This window comes from Danio rerio, chromosome 10 (assembly GCF_052040795.2).
Source record: "Danio rerio strain M-AB ecotype USA chromosome 10, GRCz13ab, whole genome shotgun sequence".
NCBI lineage: Eukaryota > Metazoa > Chordata > Actinopteri > Cypriniformes > Danionidae > Danio > Danio rerio.
Window position 1 is genome coordinate 4478298 of NC_141030.1, and position 20744 is coordinate 4499041.

Below are 20744 nucleotides of genomic sequence, written 5' to 3' on the forward strand. Positions count from 1 at the left end.
TCTCTCTCTCTCTCGCCCTTTTTTCATGCGATGATTTCATCGCAGCGAATGGAAATGGCTCACATGTGTTTGCAATTATACCTCACATTGTAATCATGAGACAGAGCCATAAAGCGTGCACACACACACACACACACACTCTCTCTTGAGGGTCTGTGCACATTCTACAAAACTTTTCATCAAACCATATGGTTTTGTCTTCTCGATGTATATAGGCGGAGGGTCGAGTTTAAAAGAAAACAACAAAAGGGAAACGAGTGTTTTTGATGAATATTTTAAGGGCTCCTATCATGCATTTCGTATTATTGCATTTTTTTTCCACTGGTGCACTTATGATGTTAGTAAAGTTTTATGCACTGAAATTCATCATTTTCTTGTTTTCACAGCCTTTTTCTAACCGCCTTCCTGATCAACGTGCTTGTCTCATTTTCATTTATTTCAATGGTCAAAGGCTTGCAGATACAATTTGATCATAGACTACAGTGTAAAAAATGCAGGGTTCCACACAATTCATTCATGTTGTCCCAACACAAATTGATTAAAGCACCGTTTACACTAGTGCGTTTTAGATCAAAAACGATCCGCATCCTCACTAGCGTTTCACCTAGAGTTTCTGAACATATCTCCGTCAACACTATGCCACCAAAAACGTATATCACGAGACTATTCGCGCACTCTGGGCATGCGCGTTCTATTATAAACAGCAAGCATGTGTCTCGCTCGCCATTTGGTTATTGTTAGTCAAACACCAGTTGAACAATGAACGCGATGGCAAAGAAAGCAAGAGAGGTATTTTTGTGGACAGACGACAAAGTCGAGTTAGGTACTAAACGTAACAAATGAATAACTGCACAATGGCGCCTAAAACAGACAATAGTGCAAGCAACGCTCCCATTTCTGTGTCCATGTTGTTGTTTACAGTGAAGTCTGGTCTGCTGTCTTCCGGTAGCGTTAAAGCCGTGTGTTATAGTCATGTGATAGGGGCTTGACGAATAAGCGAAGGATACGCAATGAAACAAAAGCCCCAATCAGGTAGCAAAGCTCAGTAGCCCCGCCTCCGTTTTGAAATGTCTCCGTTTTCCCCCATTCACACTGAGACTGAGCAGCAGCGTTTCAGAATGAAAACAGCCTCTCCAGCGTTTTCAAAACGCTCCGTTTTCAGCGCTCGAAAACTGTGTGGACGAATGGCGTAAACTTATGCGTTTTCAAACTAAAACACATTAGTGTAAATGGGGCCTAAGTGAACTTAACACTTTTGGATTGATCATAAAAAAAAATTGTTGTCTCAATGAAATCTCAAGAATTGTGATTCAGCTCATTTTAAGGGAAGTTTATTTAAAAGCTAATTTTGAGAGGATCACGTGATTATGATTGCTTTTGGCTGGTCTCACATTATCCAACTTATGATTCACCAATCAGACTATTCCTAAGCCACTATAAATACTCCATATAACAGCCATCTTCGTTTTGAAGAATCCCCCCTTCCACCCCTACTCCTCCTCCTTTCCTAGATGGGTGACACGGTGGCACAGTGGTTAACACTGTAACCTCACAGCAAGAACGTCACTGGTTCTAGTCCTTACCAAGCCAACTGACATTTCTGTGCGGAGTTTAGACGTTCTCCCCGTTGGTTTTCCTAGGGTTCCCCGGTTTCCTCCCACCATCCAAAACAACTTAAGTCAACTGACTAATCCAAATCAGCACCATAGACATGCTCCTAGTAAGTAGTTATCTCTTAAGAGCAAACACTATCTGTTCATTAGTTACCACAGCAGGGAGTTCTCGAGATCTACCTGAGCTCAAACTCCCTTCTCGTCTTGCAAATGGGAGGGAGCCCCGGGCTCGAGGATCTTATGAGCTTAGGGCTCTCTCCTGGGTTAGCACGCCAAACAAGCTTTATAATCAGTTATCAGCTAAGTGTGAACTCTTGAAATAAGTAGTTTGAACGAGCAAAAATGTTTTTGAGTGTTACAACTACTTAGGCTAAACAAACAAACCTTCTACCCCTGGATTAAAAAGCCATTTGTATCAATATTGATTGAGGTTTTTATAAAGTTTTTATTCAGCATGTTTTTGCTGTGCTCCCTCACTCTCTCTCGTGAACGCATAGCAGGTCTATACACAAACAGCGGTTGGCGGAGCTGCGTACAAATGGCTGCGCAGTTGTTCAAATCTGCATTTGCTGACAGACAGTATATGCTACTTATGGAATTACGAGAGATGTCAGCCCGACTCTATTTAATTGGATGAACATTTTTTAGTTTTATGCCTTACCCAAAATATAAAAATACATAAACACATTTAGATCATTTACTTTAATCGTTACTATTGGAACATGAAGAGACTTTCAACCAACACAACAACAATTTCTGAAGACAATCACCTACTGCACCTTTAAGAACGTTCCATGCATATGGTCAGTTGTGAATCAAAGAAAATATTCACTTTCCTTCATTCTAGTTCAAATTCTAGAATATATAGAACACAAATACATTTAATCTCAGGTAAAATGTCCTTGTTTAGGATTTGACCTCTTGCAGCTTGTAAGGACTGGAGCTGGAGTTAATAATCAATGCGGGTTTATGGTGCAACTGTGCTCCATAATCAAGAATAAGCTTCGGGCGACACAACACGTGTCCTCCCATCATCTCGGAGGGAATGATCGAGACTGCTGGGGTCGCCTGAGGAAGACATCTCCGTGACCCGAGGCCCTTCTGACTTTGGTAATTGTGCAGGTTGTAAACAGACTGCCCGGCCGCTGCCCTGAGATGTTTACGGAGTCTTGGTGCTTATACACTCCAGCTCTGACCAAACAATCCCATTAACTGACTAGAAGAGGCTGTGATCTAAATTACTCGCCTGACCTTTACTCCTATAATAGACTCGCTTTCTGGAGGCAGACAGCAGCTAGTTGAGCATGAGGTGCACATATAATTATTTATTTACGGTTTTTGTTGAGCTTCTGTGGAAATAATCAGTATTATATAAAATGCTAACTTATATCCAACATAGGCTCATTCTGAAAACGTAGCCCTATATACATTTCTGGAGATCATGAATTATGTAACCAGAAGTACGTATGGCTGTATTTCATCTTTAAATCGAATGCTACGGGGTGTTATGACGCAATTCCTTTTCACGCTAGCAGCTGACCGATTAACTCCGTGTCGACAGCTTTCCCGTGGTTTCCAATTTGTCCAGTGGCTCACAGTGTATATCGGTGGACTTGAAACACAGAGAGGAGTTGACCCCGATGATGGGGTTCAAGTCAGGGGAAGAACGATTCCAGAAAGCAAGTAATACACAAAAACAATCGCCAAAACATTTAAACAAGTAAATAACATGTTAAGAATGTGGTAAAATCATGGAAATACTTTTTCTTTTCTGGATTGCTCTTGAAAACACAGTCGGTTGGGTTTAAGGAAGTAAGTTGGCACAGGTCAGTTGGTGCTTTTAAAAACACTATGGGTTGGGTTTAGGGAAGGGGGTAAATGGGGGATCAATTGGTCAGTCAGTCAGTCAGTCGACAGCGGCCTCCGGTGGATTTATGCAAGAACAGCAGGCACGAATGGCATTTGTGAGAGAAATTTGGGATCTCAAAAAGCATGCACAGCGGCCTCTCATGGATTCGTGAAAACAAAAAATGCAAAAAAGCGTACCTCTTAGGACGTATTTCGAGGCCTCCAGAAATGTATATAGGGGTACATTTTCAGAATGAGCCTGGGTTGAAAAAACTTTTTAAAATCAGCTCTACACTATATATTTAAAAAATGTGAGTAAACCCCTTCAGACCTGAATTATGTTCCAAGTTTCTGAAAAATGGAAAAGTATGTTTTCACAGTTCTTGAGACTCCTATAAACGAGATCAAATTATAATAATAATTCAACACCCTTTAAGTATGTATATTTGTGTATATATTTCAATGGACATTAGGTCAGAACAGTTGTACTTCTCTAACATTATTCATTCATTTTCTTTTCGGCTTAGTCCCTTTATTAATCTGGGGCCGCCACAGCGGAATGAACTGCCAACTTATCCAGCACATGTTTTATGCAGTGGATGCCCTTACAGCCATAACCCATCACTGGGAAACACTCACACACTCTTATTCACACAAATACAATACGGGCAATTTTAGCTTACCCAATTCACCTGTACCGCATGTCTTTAAACTTGTGGGGGAATTTGGAGCACCCGGAGGAAACCCACGTGAACACAGGGAGAGCATGCAAACTCCACAAAGAAATGCCAACTCACCCAGCTGAGGCTCGAACCAGCGACCTTCTTGCTGAGAGGCGACAGCACTATAAACAAAACAAAAAATCCTAAAAGAACATACATGATTGGTATAATCTTGAAAATTATTTTCAAATTCATAAACAATACGATTGTAACATTTGTACTTTAATTTTTTAGGTTTTTGTTGTATAGATAGTACCTTATTCATAAAAAATATCTTCCATCTTCCATCTTCCTCATAAATCCACATAATGTCCACATCTGACATCTGCTATATGCTGAAGAACTTCAAGATCTGTATTATCTGCGAATGAAATTGTTTCAGAAATGAATTAGTACATATATGTATATAATCAATGTATATATCAATGTATATAATCAATGTATATATCAATGTAAATAATCAATGTATATATCAATGTATATATCAATGTATATAATCAATGTATATATCAATGTATATAATCAATGTATATAATCAATGTATATATGAATGTATATAATCAATGTATATAATCAATGTATATATCAATATATATAATCAATGTATATAATCAATGTATATAATCAATGTATATATCAATGTATATAATCAATGTATATATCAATGTATATAATCAATGTATATAATCAATGTATATATGAATGTATATAATCAATGTATATAATCAATGTATATATCAATGTATATATCAATGTATATAATCAATGTATATATAAAAAATATTTATATATATATATATATATATATATATATATATATATATATATATATATATATATATATATATATATATTTATATATATATATATATATGTGTGTGTGTGTGTGTGTGTGTGTGTGTGTATCCTGACAAAAAAAAAAGTGTTTGGGGGTGGAATGTGTGTCACTGATCAATGATTCTGCATGTCAGTGTTTATGGTTATGGTTCAGACTATTTATATTAATTTTATAGTTCTGTACTTGAGCTGTACAGCAGTTAGTTATTCATCTGTGTCTGTTTATTCCTCCTTAAAATTCTTTAAAAATGCTGATACTTCAATAACACATAGCTGAGAGTGCTTTGAGGTACGAAAGAACATTATCTGAGCAATAAAACATGCTTTGTGCCATTCAGAAATCTTGTTCAAAGCAGTTCAGATTACTTCTGCGTGTTGTATCTAGGATTAATATTGTGCCAAAGATGTTTTAGTGCGGCGAACTTGAATGTATATTTGCATGTTAAATTTGCTCTGAATCATTCATGCTTTTTAAAATCCTCCATTTTGCTGATAATTTGAGACGTCTTTTGCCTGTGGCGGAGCTGAAACTGTGTCTCTCTCATTGATATACGGCACCAGAGCCGAAGCTTTGTCGAGTCGGGTATTTCCAGATGGCTCACAAAAGACTCAATTGACTCTCTCCTCTAATGTGTTAAACCGTTTGCTCCCACATGACAAATTCGAGGGGGAAAAAAAACCAAGCCTCTCAGCATGCAAAAAAAAAAAAAAAAGGAGATGAAATCGCAAACAGATTTTTTGTGTGTTTAGATGTTTGTTCTTTGTGCTTGCCAAAATTATTTTCATACTCAGTAATTTCTCTTGTTTTCAAAATATTTAAACCATACAATCATTTTTAGACATTTTACAGAACTTTTAGGTCCTTTCCCCAAATAATCTGAACAGCAATTTTACTGAAAAATCTCATCAATTTTACAATGAATAAAAAAATCAAGTACACTATAAAAAGTAAGTAAATCCACTGCTTTAAAAGTGACAAGTTGATTTTACTTAAAAAGTAAGTTCACTTAACTTAATTGTTTAGAGTTATGCTCATGGTTCATTTACTTAATTTTAAGGCAATGGGTTTACTCACTTTAAGTAAAGTAAACTAAACTCTCTTTTTCGTGTACACATTTAAAAAACAATTTCTTTGCAGCTTGTTTAAACTGCATATTTAAAATTAGCTGAAACAACACAACTCTTAAGTATTTTGGGAAAACTTAATTGTTTTTATTTTCAGTCCACTCAAATTTGTAAAAACTGTTAACATAATTGATTTGTGATGTGATGACATGCAGGAATCGTGCACTCTTAAAAGGGACATTTGTTGTTTGCTAAACAATCTTATTTAAAATGATCTGAAGCAACACAAATTTTGAGTTTTTTTTTAGGAACAACTTAATTGTGTCATGTTCAATCCACATCAATTTTCAAAAACTATAGGGTAACTTAATTTCTTCATGCTGTCCCAACGCGAATCAATTGTGTGGATTTTCTTTTACAGTGAACTGATTTTTTTTCCCTGTGAAACTTTATAATTACACATTATGGATCATTTATTAAGCATTAGCAAATAGTTCATTCATTTTTTGTTAAGCATCAACTTTACATTATTAAATGTAAGAAAGTGGTTTAAATGTAAATGCATCTACAAAGGATGTATTTTTGACATGTATTATGTGCTTAATGATTGTGTTTTCATACCTTGTCAATCATTCCTTGTCATTACTAAATTAAGTACTGCATTATTTACAAACTAGTTATTTAAGAATAGTTTGTTTTTTTAAGATCATTCAGAGTGCGTAAGTAAATGATAAATAAATTATTCAAATTAACATATTATATATTATATATATATATATATACATACATACATACATACATACTTATATATAAGCTATATATATATATATATATATATATATATATATATATATATATATATATATATATATATATATATATAAAACCTTGGATACAAATATCACAGTTTCATGGTATTGTGATTACGGCTCTAAAATATATTCTTTTTAAATGTCTGGGAAAAAAACAATAACTTTTTTCCCTTTGAGCACAATACATTTTAATTTGAGAAACATTTATAATATTTTGAAGCAGTAAACATGTCAGGCTAAATAATAAAAAAATAAATCATTGACTTCTGCTGTCTTCATTAGTTTCTAAAACACAGATTTTACTATTTAAAATGGCACGTTTTGATATCTTTTCGGCTGTTGTCCTAAAAAAAATGAACGTAAATTAGTATTAACAGTACATACTTTGAGAATCCTTTATAAATGACAATTAAAGGCTCAGTATCAATTTAACATGTTTGCAATCCAATCTAAAAACTAAAATTATTTTAATCTTAAACATTGCAGAATAACAGGAGTGTCAAAATACAATTAAAAGAAATACAATTAAATAGCATTGGATAAAACAACAACAACAATATAATAATTTAACAATATATTATGATACAACTTTTCAAAGTTATTTAGTGATGTTTAAACGGCATAGTAATTTTATTTTAGATAAGTTTGCAAACATTTATTTTTTATATATTTTTACAGTTTAATTTGTGTATCTTCAAATGAATAGAAATTAAGAAAGTTATTTATGCTTTTATTTTCCTACTGAGCCTTTAATTGTCATTTTATACAGGATTCATAAATAACCCTCACTTTAGATTAGGTCAGAAAACTGGATAAAGTTGAGTTAATAAAGCATTTATTAGCATACAAAGAAACTATTATTTTATGCCTGAATAATTCAGTCATTCATTTTCTTTTCGGCTAAGTCCCATTATTAATCCGGGGTCGCCACAGCGGAATGAACTACTAACTTATCCTTATCTCTGGGAAACATCCACACACTCATTCACTATGGAAAATTTAGCCTACCCAATTCACCTGTATTGCGTGTCTTTTGACTGTGGGAGAAACCGGAGCACCCGGAGAAAACCCACACGAACACAGGGAGAAACGCCAACTGACCCAGCCGAGGCTCAAACAAGCGACCTTCTTGCTGTGAGGCGACAGCACTACCTACTGCGCCACTGTGTCGCCTGCCTGAATAATAAGACACATAAATGTTAATTTGAATAGTTTATGAATCATTTATTTACGCATTCTTAATGATCTTAAAAAACAAACTATTCTTAAATAATTGGTTTGTAAAATAATGCAATACTTAATTTAGTAGTTATAAATGTGCTTGTCAAGAAAAGAGCCTTCGTAGATGTATTTATAAACTGCTTACTAGCAACTTTTAATATAGAGTTGATGCTTAACAAATAATGAATTAACTATTTGCTGATGCTTAATAAATAATCCATAGTGTGTAGTTATTATAGTGTTACCAAATACTCAAGTATTCCTTTATTTCAACTTTGCCAATGTAACTTGATTACATTTTGTATATTTGTAATGAAATGAAAAAAGTAATGTAATATCATAATTTTATACATTTCAAATCATGCTTATTCCTACTTAGACCTCATTACGAAGCATAAATAAAGTTTGCCCCTTACTGATAGACTTACATCATGTCTTGCTGTCTTATGCAATGAGGTCTGGAGCTTCGCCAGCATGCAGTGAACCAGAGAAGCGAAGAGACGTCCCAGCGGCCCGCAGCCCTGACAACACCCTCCTATCCCCCTCTGAAATCTTTATTTACGGCCCCCACACTTCTGCTCCCTCGCCGGGGCAATTAAAGCACCGCTGTGTCAGGCAGTGAGGCTGCGCACCTTTCGTAAGGAGTTTCTGTGAGGTTATGCATGCAGTGACACACTTCATCTGTTTGCTTGTTGTGTAAGGGGATAGCGTGTAAAAGGAACGCAAGACGGATGACGACACAGGAAAAAAAAGATATGATAAAAAGTCATGACAACAAATGGTTTTATGTTACTTTAACTTATTTAAATAGGATAATCAGGTTGAAATTGCATTTTTTTATGTTGAACAATATGTTTGGTCAGTTTGATGCAAGTTGAGATGACTAGAATAGTTCATTTGATTAAAGTAAAACCTTTAAGACAGCAACTACAGTCGAATATACCATATGATTAAGTCAATACTGAAACTACATAACTAAACTGTTGTGTGCTACCCAAACAATGACTTAAAGCAACCCAAGCTCATTCTGAAAACGTAGCCGAAAGTACGTATGGCTGCATTTCATTTCTTGAAAGCGAACGCTAGGGGGCGGTGTGACGTCGCTCCTCTTCGCGCTCGTCGGCTGACAGCCCATCTCCACAACCAGTTTGTCTGGTTAGCTCATCGTGAATGTCGGTGGAGCCGAGACCCGGAGGGGAGCCGACAGTGATGATCGGGTTTGAGTCCAGGGAAGAGCGGTTCCAGAAATCAGGCAAAAACAGAATACAAAAAATAAAGCGAACAAGTTCATATCAGGGCGAGAATATAGTGAAATCTGAAAACGTGGTCAAAATCAGACAAGGGTTTTTCTGGGCGGCTTTTGTAAATCGTTGCTTGGGTTTAGGGGAGGAGGAGGGTGGGTCGGTCGATTGGCCGGCTGCCCAATCAATCATTCAGTCAGTCGAACAGACGGTTGCTTAACAGCGGCCTCCGGTGGCTTTATGTGAGAACAGTGCAGGTGCGAACAAAAACTGCACAAATACGTACCTCCCGGGATGTATTTCACGTTCTTCAGAAACGTCCGCGGGGCTATGTTTCCAGAATGAGCCTTGGTTGACTTAAAGTAAGTCTTTGAGAACTGGTTTCTCAAGCCAGGTGGCGCATTAGACCAGGGGCTCATCTCCTGTTTCCAAAATGCATCACAAACTGCTTGAGAAACTGTTCTACTATGATAATTGGTGATGAAAAGAAATGATGTTCAATAAGATGTACTTGTGTTTAGTAACTGTTTATTCAGTTAAGCATGATATTTGAAGCGTAGGCCTACATAAGCTCCAAACAGCGATTTTTGATTACCTTAATCCGACTAAAGTCATAACTGAACTAAACAGAAATGCAATTAAGACATGTGGAGTATGCATATATTAGTGGCATTATTGAAGTAAACACCGAGATCTAAAGTTTTTTTCTTTCCATTCAGCGTGCGTTATTAAATACCATAACACTCTCACCAGTCCTTACTCTTTATTTGCATCTGTTGCACCAGTTTGTCACGGGGGCATGAATGAAATGTTCATAAGTGAAAGTGAAACGGCCAAACTTAAAGTCACTCAAAATTACAGGAAACTCTTCAATGAAGCACTTCACGTAAACACCTTAATTATATTATTGTCTATTAAAGCAAATAACTAGACTACAGATGTCCATGTAAGCGTAGTCAGTAGTGTCTTCGAAGTAAGGGAAAGATCCAGAAGGGCATCCAGTTGATTTGATTCAGAAGGGCACTATTTTGTCAGACAGCTCACCGGTTTGACTTTCATTCACCGTCATTCATTTAAAAAAAAAACCCGGGCCATTTTATTTGTATGTTTTACTGGAACGCATAAACTCTACAGGTGCCTGATAGTAAGATGTGGAGCTCACATTAATCAGATTCACTCTGCATCCATGTTAACATGTCACGTTTGATGTGGTCATTTCACAGTAGGAATACACACAGGTTCGAAGACTCGTTTTCGCCACCTACAGTGCAATTCGGCTAAAATATCAAGGTTAAAGTCATCATAGCTTGCGTAGAATAGACCTAGCCAACCCAACTTTGAGAATAGATTAACAGCGTAAAAAAAATTGTAATCACCCGATAAGTCTTGCATTAACGCAGCACGTTAACGCCGATAACGGCCCGCCACTAATATATATATATATATATATATATATATATATATATATATATATTATATATATAGTATATATATATATATATATATATATATATATATATATATATATATATATAGTATATAATATACTACTACAGCCTCCTCACCCGTCTGTAGTAGGTAAATTTTGGAAAATTTAAATCAAAGGTGGTGATTCACTTCAAATGTTAGGTTTCTGGAACCATTCTTCAACTAACTCAGACCCCGGCATCACGATACTCTGTTCTGTCTCAAATCGTCCGACGTATGCAGCGAGCCACTGGACAAAATGTTAACAGAGGAAAAGCCGTCCACACGGAGGTAAGCGGTCAGCAGGTAAGCGAGAAAAGAATCAGGGTCATACCGGCTCATATTGTTCGTTTTAAAGACGAAATGCAGCCATACATTCCTCTGACTACATAATTTGCAATCTCCAGAAATGTATATAGGGCCACGTTTTCAGAATGAGCCTATGTTGTCAATTACAGTATATTAATCAAACAGAATACATTCTGTACATTTCAATACATTTTCATTTCTATGCACCAAAGTTTTCAATTAATTTCTTAAAAAGCTGCGAGTTGATTTTAATATAAACTACAAATGTGATGCGATTATGTTTTGATGCAAACTCAAATTAAAATTGTCCTTTAATATGTTCTTACAACAACTGCCACAATTTTACGGTTGTGTATGATTTCTTTTTTCTTTAATTCTTACAAAGTGTAATTCACGAATAAGACAGTCTCAAACAATTATCAGCTACATTTCGCTATCGACTAAAATGTCTATATCAGTGCATTCCTTGTCGGGTGTACTTCGGTAATGTAGGTGGGTAATTTGGAGCTCTACCTTCAGTTACTTGTTGGTTATTCAAGTGATCTTGGCCTCTTGGTTCATCATGAGCACAGTTTAGTCACGTCCCCAGTGGAGAACACAAAGGATGTAATTGCTTTAGCTTGAGCTCAATTGCTCCAATTTGAGGCAGTCTTACACGCCAGTCAGCTGTGCGGTGCGAGTGCCGTGCCAGGAAGAGCCATGGATTACCCGCTTCTGTGCAGTGCTGAAACCAAAAAAATAGCTCGTAAATTCGATTTGTTTGGGACAGAGGCTTGTGGCTTTTAAATTCAGTACAAATTGCTGTAGTCTAGTGTCTTTTGAAGGCTACTATTGTGTCTTGTGCGTATGGTACATGTAGAGCTGCTATAATGCCACTTTAACACTTGACCATGAGCTCCTATGTCAGTTTGAGGTTTTGTCTTTCACGCTGAGGGTCATGGTGATGATTGGGACAAACTGTTTGGGACACAGATGGTGCCCGTGGATAGACGGACATCTGTCCATTTACAGCTTCTGTTTTTAGAAAGCTGGATGCATTACATCTTTTGAGCGTGCTAGACCCGTCTACAAACAATCCCACAGCTTAAAGTGAACATGGACTCAAGGCTGAACCTGTTTAACTTGACGCAGTGGTTTTTAGACTCTAGGCAACAGTTTCATACTTTTTACATTTGGGTGCAATTTAACAGATTGGGGGTTTCTCTTTCTTTTTTTTTAAATAAGCATATAGTCATATTATTTTCAACATAGGCTCATTCTGAAAACGTAGCCAGAAATATGTATGCAACATAGGTTAATTCTGAAAACGTAGCCTATGTAGCCAGAAGTATGTATGCAAGATAGGCTCATTCTGAAAACGTAGCCTATGTAGCCAGAAGTTTGTATGCAAGATATGGTCATTATGAAAACGTAGCCTATGTAGCCAGAAGTTTGTATGCAACACAGGCTCATTCTGAAAACGTAGCCTATGTAGCCAGAAGTATGTATGCAAGGTATGGTCATTCTGAAAATGTAGCCTATGTAGCCAGAAGTATGTATGCAACATAGGCTCATTCTCAAAAAACGTAGCCTATGTAGCCAGAAGTATGTATGCAACATGGGCTCATTCTGAAAACGTAGCCTATATAGCCAGAAGTATGTATGCAAGATAGGCTCTTTCTGAAGACGTAGCCTATGAAGCCAGAAGTATGTATGCAACATAGGCTCATTCTGAAAATGTAGCCTATGTAGCCAGAAGTATGTATGCAAGATAGGCTCTTTCTGAAGACGTAGCCTATGTAGCCAGTAGTTTGTATGCAATATAGACTCATTCTGAAAACGTAGCCTATGAAGCCAGAAGTTTGTATCCAACATAGGCTCATTCTGAAAACGTAGCCTATGTAGCCAGAAGATTGTATGCAACATGGGCTTATTCTGAAAACGTAGCCTATGTAGCCAGAAGTTTGTATGCAACATAGGCTCATTCTGAAAACGTAGCCTATGTAGCCAGAAATATGTATGCAAGATAGGTTCATTCTGAAAACGTAGCCTATGTAGCCAGAAGTATGTATGCAACATAGGCTCATTCTGAAAACGTAGCCTATGTAGCCAGAAGTATGTTGGCGGACTTGAGATGCAGAGCGAAGTTGACCGTGACGATGGGGTTCAAGTCTGGTAAAAGTCAGTTTCAGAAAGCATGTAAGACAAAAACAGAAGCCAAAGAAATAAAATAAACAAGTAAAAAACAGAGTGAGAATGTGGTAAAATCTGAAAACATGGTAAAAATCAGGGAGCTTTTCTTTTTCTGGATTGCCTTTTATAACACTGCGGTTAGGTTTAAGGAAGGGGCTGGGGCTGGTCAATGAGTTAGTAAACAGTGGCCTCTAGTAGATTTACATGAGAAGAGCAGGCACAAATGGCACTCGCGAGAGATATTTAAGATCTCAAAAAAATATATATATATACACAGCGGCCTCTGGCAGATTCGCGAAAACAAAAACTGCAAAAAAACGTAGCACCTGGGACGAATTTTCCTCTCTCCAAAAATTGACAGCGGCCTCTGGTGGATTTACGTGAGAAGAGCAGGCACAGATGGCCTTGAGATTATGCAGTACAATGTTATATATATATATATATATATATATATATATATATATATATATATATATATATATATATATATATATATATATATATCAGAGGTCGCATTAACCGAATATTTTTTGTCATTGACAGATTTTTTCTTCAGCAGTGACGGAAATTTCGAAGGTGATCTGTCATTTTGACGGATTATGCTGAGGCTGATCTATTGTAATTTGCAGCTAATTGTAATTCCCACTCCTGTCCAGCTGATGGCGATGATCCTTGTTTTGTCTCCTCTTTGTCACCGCTACGTAGTTGCAAAAATCTCACAGCAGCTGAGCGTGAGAAGTTTCTTAAAGCGGTCAAATAGTTGTGATATTAATAATAAAGGTGGAAAAAAAGAGAAAGTGATGCAGTGGAAGATGAAGAACAAACAGACAAAAATCCTTAGTCGCCGACAGCTGTTGATACGGGCCAACCAAATATCAGCAAGGAGGTCAGGTGCTTTGGAGTGCGTTGTAAGCATTACCGAACGCAGAGGGGTGTAGCGCAGACGCACTCTTGGTGCAGAAGAAGCGCAAGATGTAGTATTTTTTTCCCAATGAAATGAGTCCTTGCAGGATCGGGAAATACCACATTCAGAGAATTTAGCAAACTTTGTTCTGATCACAGCCTTAGAAGAAATATTTCATAACTACAAAACGGTGGCTGAAGTGGCGCTTATTTCGTTTTTTGGTCACGAGAAGTCGACTTTCCGAGGCAAAGACACAGAATTTAATGACAACTGCCTCTGCATCAGTCTCCCTTGATGCGTTTGATTACGCACAGGCAAGCACCCAGTTCAGGTCGACGCAGGAGGAAGATATGAGTTAAGGCAGATAGGAGTTTTTGTTCATTTGTCAAATAAATAAATGAATAATTTAGCCTATATGCTCGTCGTGCAAGTTCATTATTTATATATGAATGAAAAAAGCGATTAGAAAGTCTGCAAATTAAATAACGGTCAATAATTGGTTATGACGGAATTTTTACAACTCTCTCCGTCAAAATGACGGACAATAACAAAGTCTAACGCGACCTTTGATATATATATATATATATATATATATATGCCTGCTTTTATATATATATATAAATATATAAAAGTAAATATAAATATATTTAAATATATAAAAGTAATATAAATAATATAAATATATAAAAGTAAATATAAATATATTTATATATAAATATATAATATATATATATATATATATATATATATATATATATATATATATATATATATATATATATATATATATATATATATATATATGGTCCTAGTGAAAGAATAAAAGTTTTCGTAATCAGTCCTAATGTTAGCCAAAGTTCACAGTCAGCTGCTTATTTGCATTCAGGTCTAGTTCAATTTTTGTATAAAACACCCACTTTTTTTTGCCATCAAAACAAATCCCTAACGATCCTATCCTACATTTTTTTTGAGTTGAATATTCCAAAAATGACACATTTCTGAAGTAAAACGGGTTACAAATGCTGTTTCATGTTGACTTTAAACCCTTTCAAGCGTCTTTTCTGCACCAAAACGGCTGGTGCGAGGAGATTTCCCACAAGGCATTTCTTATGAATGAGAGTTTCAGTTCCATTAGAGCTGCTGTGAAACATTATCAGCCTCTTGAGTTTCAGAACTTTTACGTGATAAACTTACAGTCCAAGTCATAACCTCGTGCAAATTAGCACTCGGACGTGAGGGATGTGTTTGGACACAGAGAGAGTTAAAGCAGTTACCTTACATCCAAGCTATGCAAATTTAACCACCCAAATCTATCATCTTCTCCCATCATGTCTGCTATTTTGCTGTAGCTTTTCATACAAAAAAAAAAATGATCAGGCTCAAATTCACAGCCAACGGTCTTACAAATCCACACTGGAACGGATGTGGGAAAGAAAAGTGTCATAAGGCATCGTCCATAGCTAACGCACAGGCCTTTAAAAGCAATAAGCAATCTCACGCAGGCTGTTAATGCGATAAGCGATCTTGCGCAGGTTGTTAATGCGTGCTGAGAATGAATATATTCCTTTATGAGCCTCCGAAGACTAATTATGCCGCTCTTAAAATGTCACAAACATATGATTACAGCCTTTAGCGCACACAATAAAGATTTGCACTTAATAAAGACCTCACAGCTGCGCTCAGCTGCTCGCCTATAAATCAGGAAAGTTATCGGGAAGCTAAGTGTGGAGGGGAACATGAGGAATTCTTTGATTCTCCGCGCTGCCTCCCCTTGTGGAGAGAGTTTTGGGTTACCGCCATCAAACAATCCGGCAGATTCTCCACTGATGGACACACTATCGGCCAGATAGTCTTAAAGTAAGCACCTACGCCCCCTGTTGTTGCTAAAAATGACTGGTTTGTGTGTGCGTGGATACCTGAAATGATGACATTCACATCATTTAAAGGAGTTCAAGTGAAATTTTGCCTCAAAATAAAAAAAATTATGTCATCATTTACTTGGTTCTCAACCTGTATGACTTTCTTTGTCCATTGTTGTTTTCACCCCAATGACCTTTTATCTTCTTTTGTGTTTCACAGGAGAAAGAAAGTCAAAGTTCAGGTCATTTATGTGAATGTGTTTGTTGTCACCGAAAACAACCGCTTGTGTGTGCATGCCTGCTTGAAAATACAGCTTACTGAGATTACCATGATGTAAAGGAATCAATAGGATGATCCACTTAAAACTTCAAAATATGACCATTTATTCACCTACCTAGTAGGTAGTAATAGTATGTATGACTTCTTTGTCCATTAATGTTGTTTAGACCTCACTGATTTTCTTTTCCTTTGGTGCTTTACAAGAAAAAATAGTCAAAGACTGGAATTCATATTAGTGAATCTACACTAACTGGCCACTTCATTAGGTACAACTTACTAGTACTGACTTGGACCCCCTTTTGCCTTCAGAACTGCCTTAATAATAATAATAATAATAATAATTTTTATTTATATAGCGCCTTTCCAGAGCTCAAGGACACTTTACAAGGAATGCAACAAAAAGATAAACAAACATACATGAGGTCAAATATAACAAACATGAATAACACAATCGAAACCTAAGAGACATATGAGCAGGATAGTGGTGGATCAGATTAAGTGGTCAGTTTGGTAGATCAGATGCAAAGCATTCAGAAAATAAGTGAGTCTTAAGTAAGGATTTGAATTCAGAGATATTATTAGCAGAGCGAAGTGAGTGTGGTAGAGAGTTCCAGAGTTTGGGTGCAATAACACTAAATGATCCTTAATCCTTCTTGGCATGGATTCAACAAGGTGCTGGAAATATTCCTCAGAGATTTTGCTCCATATTGACATGATAGCATCACGCAGTTGCTGCAGATTTGTCGGATGCACATCCATGATGCGAATCTCCCGTTCCACCACATCCCTAAGTTGCTCAATTGGATTGAGGTCTGGTGATTGTGTAGGCCATTTGAGTACAGTGAACGCATTGTCATTTTCAAGACACCAGTCTGAGATGACATGGCTTCATAACCTTCATAATATATCCATGCTTTCATGTTGTTGATGCCAAATTCTGACCCTAACACTGAATGTTGCAGTAGAAATTGAGACTCATCAGACCAGGCAATGTTTTTCCAATCTTCTATTGTTCAATTTTGGTGAGCCTGTATGAATTGTAGCCTTAGTTTCCTGTTCTTAGCTGACAGGAGTGACACCCGGTGTGGTCTTCTGCTGCTGTAGCCCATCCGCCTCAAGGTTGGACATTTTGTGGTTTAGAGATGCTCTTCTGCAGACTTCGGTTGTAACTAGTGGACATTTGAGTTACTGTTGCCTTTCTATCAGCTGGAACCAGTCTGGCCATTCTCCTCTGACCTCTGGCATCAACAAGCCATTTGCGTCCACAGAACTGCCACTCACTGGATATTTCCTCTTTTTCAGACCATTCTCTGTAAACCCTAGAGATGGTTGCGCAAGAAAATCCCAGTAGATCAGCAGTTTCTGAAATACTCAGACCAGCTTGTCTGGCACCAACAACCATGCCACAGTCAAAGTCACTTAAATCACCTTTCTTCCCTATTCTGATACTCGGTTTGAACTGGAGCAGATCATCTTGACCATGTCTACATGCCTAAATGCATTGAGCTGCTAATAATGACTACATTATTATTATTAATTTATCTTCAGAATCATAATCTCAATCTTATGGGTTATATAAATAATTATTTCATTTTTATCTCTATGTACCTTGCATTAACGCCTTAAGAGTGGTGACATAACATACAAATACACTAAATTAAACCTCCAAATACTTTATTAAAACACACACCAGTAGTAAAATTCGATCTCTGGGTCATTTTGAGGCTTACAAACAAACCAGTTAAGTTGAATGAATCGACTTTGCCATGTGATATTTTAGGATTTTTTTTTTTGCCTATTGCATGTACAGTTAAAGTCAAAATTATTAGCCCCCTTGGATTTTTTTCTTCTCTTTTATAAATATTTCCCAAATTATGTTTAACAGAGCAAAGAAATTTTCACAGTATGTCTGATAACATTTTTTTCTTCAGGAGAAAGTCTTATCTGTTTAATTTGTCCAGCTAGAATAAAAGCATTTTTTAAATTTTTAAACACAATTTTAAGGACTAAATTATTACAAAAAAAAATTATTATTATTATTAATTATTATTAATTATTATTATTATTTTTTTTCCGATAGTCTACAGCAGTGGTTCTCAAAGTGGGGGTCGCTTGGTGATTTCCAAAAATCTCATATATTTTATTAAACTATTATCATATTTTATCAATTATTATATTTTATTTGTGACCCCTGGGGTTATTATGCTAGATTAACATCATAGCATTAGCGTTAGTTGCAGGAGATTGATTTTGCAGTACAATGTTAAACTTTGACGCCTTTATGGCACTCACATACATTAAAAATTAAGGCCACGACCGAACATGAAGGATGATCTCCAAGTGGTTCCAAATCTCCAAAATAAACCAAGAATAGTCTTGAGCTGTAAACATTGTGCTCACTATTGTCATTAAGTGAGGTTAATAATAAATTAAACAAATGAATAATGATTATAAAAAATATTTGGTTGTAAGACTGTTGCACTTTTTTTGTGTTGCCAATATGCATTCGTTTATATAGTTCCTATCGGTGTGTGTGCACCATTGTGTGCAATATTTGTATGCTTATAACCACCTCCGAGCATAGTGGGGGTCGAGAGTCACTGGAGTGTTTATTTTAGGGGTCGCGGGCTGAAAAGTTTGAGAACCCCTGGTCTACAGAACAAAACAACGTTATACAATAACTTGCCTAATTACCCTAACTTGCCTAGTTAATCTAATTAACCAAGTTTAGCCTTCAAGTGTCTTGAAAAATATCTAGTAAAATATTATTTACTGTCATCATGTCAAAGATAAAATAAATCAGTTATTAGAGATGAGTTATTAAAACTATTATGATTAGAAATGTGTTGGAAAAAAAAGGGCTAATAATTCAGGAGGGCTAATAACTCTGACTTCAGCTGTACATTGAAGCTACAGGCACAATGCAGCTTGTTTAAGGGCATTTGTTGTGGTTAACCTAGTGTTTTCAATGTGATATCCTTCGGAACACTGGCGTGTTAAGATATGCAGAGTATTTTCGTGCAAATGTGCATGCACATGTGTGAAAGAAAACCCTCGAGTGTCCTTGCACCAGTGCATGTCACAGGAGATGTGAGAGAGAGCGAGAGAGAAAAAAAAAAATGATGAAACCGGAGACTGCAGAAGCGGCCTGCAGAGATCATATTAGTAGCTGCGACCATCGATCGGTTCTAGCACTTAAATTTCAAGCGTGACAAAACTGTAGGCAAATTAATTGTTCGCCAGAATATTACACATCAGAGTACATTAATCCTCTCCAGAGCTGCACGCCATATGAATACTAATAAAGCTGCCAGACGCCTCTCCTCTCGTCTGCTGCGCGTCCATTCGCTCGTCTGCTCCTCTCTCCTTTTGTTTCGTTCTTATTTCCCGTCCTCATTGTTTTTTTCGTCTCCCTCTCTCCCTCTCGCATCTTTTCTCCTTCAATTGCGAGTGACATTAACTGGCAACAGCGTTCATTAATATTCATATATCCTCCCAATACCTGCAGTATCTGCAAACCGTGCGCTTTCTTTTTGTTGCCGAATCGTTTGAAGCGTTTGCTTTTTTTTTTACTAAAATAATTGTCAGTAAAATTTGGAACTGACATTTAGACTCGCTTATGTCCTATCCTTTATGGGCCCCGGCAGGTATTCAAGCGCTAAATGTATAAATAAATCTGGGATTACAAGAGGAGGAGGAAGAAAGTCTTTCACACTGGAGTAGGAACATTATTGCACGCTAAAGTCATAAAATAAAAGAAGCGTATGTAAAGTGTGCACTCGGCTGTGTGTTTTCAATTAAAATCACAAGGTTACGTGTTAAATAATCCAGTAAAAATACACTCTCTTGCTTTCTTGCTTCCTTTTTTTTTAATTCCTTCCAGAAAACTAGTCCAAACATGGGAGCGATTCTCAGATTTCAGACCCCCACCATGTCTTTTGTGCCGAGTTCAGTGAGGCTCCTGGTCAGAAATGTACACAAGCCTAATTCGAGTTCGAAGATCTCCGAATAACCCGAAAGGGATCAAATTAAAATTCCAAGACGGGCGGAAAAAAAAGCGATATAGGGTTTGAAAGTGGCCCCTGCTTCTTTAAGCTGGATTTAAGTGATCAAAGTTCCAGATGAGGCAGCCATTGGTGGTATTGAGTTACTCTAATGGCTGCCATGTGCTACTGCCGACAGGCCGGTCTACGGACGTCTCGAGGGTGTCAGGCACAAGACAGTTGTAAAAAGAGGCTTTACAATAGAGCGCGGGATCGGCTAAAACCAGATGCCTGGTGTACTTTCAGACCTCGCGCTGCATTTTTGTCCGAATTAGCTCCAGATTTTTCGAAGAGCATCGATCAAGGCGTCCAGCGGGTCTCTCAAGACCGTGCCAGCCGACGGCGGCCCCC

General features: G+C 36.9%; 2 long non-coding RNA genes across 3 annotated transcripts in view; both read right to left on the reverse strand.

Annotated features, from left to right (window-relative positions):
* Positions 1–20744, reverse strand: part of LOC147834968 (uncharacterized) — a 722499-nt gene that overhangs the window by 388491 nt on the left and 313264 nt on the right. The window lies entirely within an intron of this gene.
* Positions 422–8831, reverse strand: LOC141376285 (uncharacterized). 2 transcript variants are annotated; one of them, XR_015500713.1, is made up of 4 exons: positions 8547–8831; positions 7915–8073; positions 4440–4544; positions 1306–4305 (listed from the first exon to the last, which is right to left on the reverse strand). It is a non-coding gene; the product is annotated as an uncharacterized LOC141376285 (long non-coding RNA). The 2 variants fall into 2 exon arrangements; XR_015500714.1 differs by lacking the exon at positions 7915–8073 and having other exon boundaries at positions 422–4305; positions 8547–8790.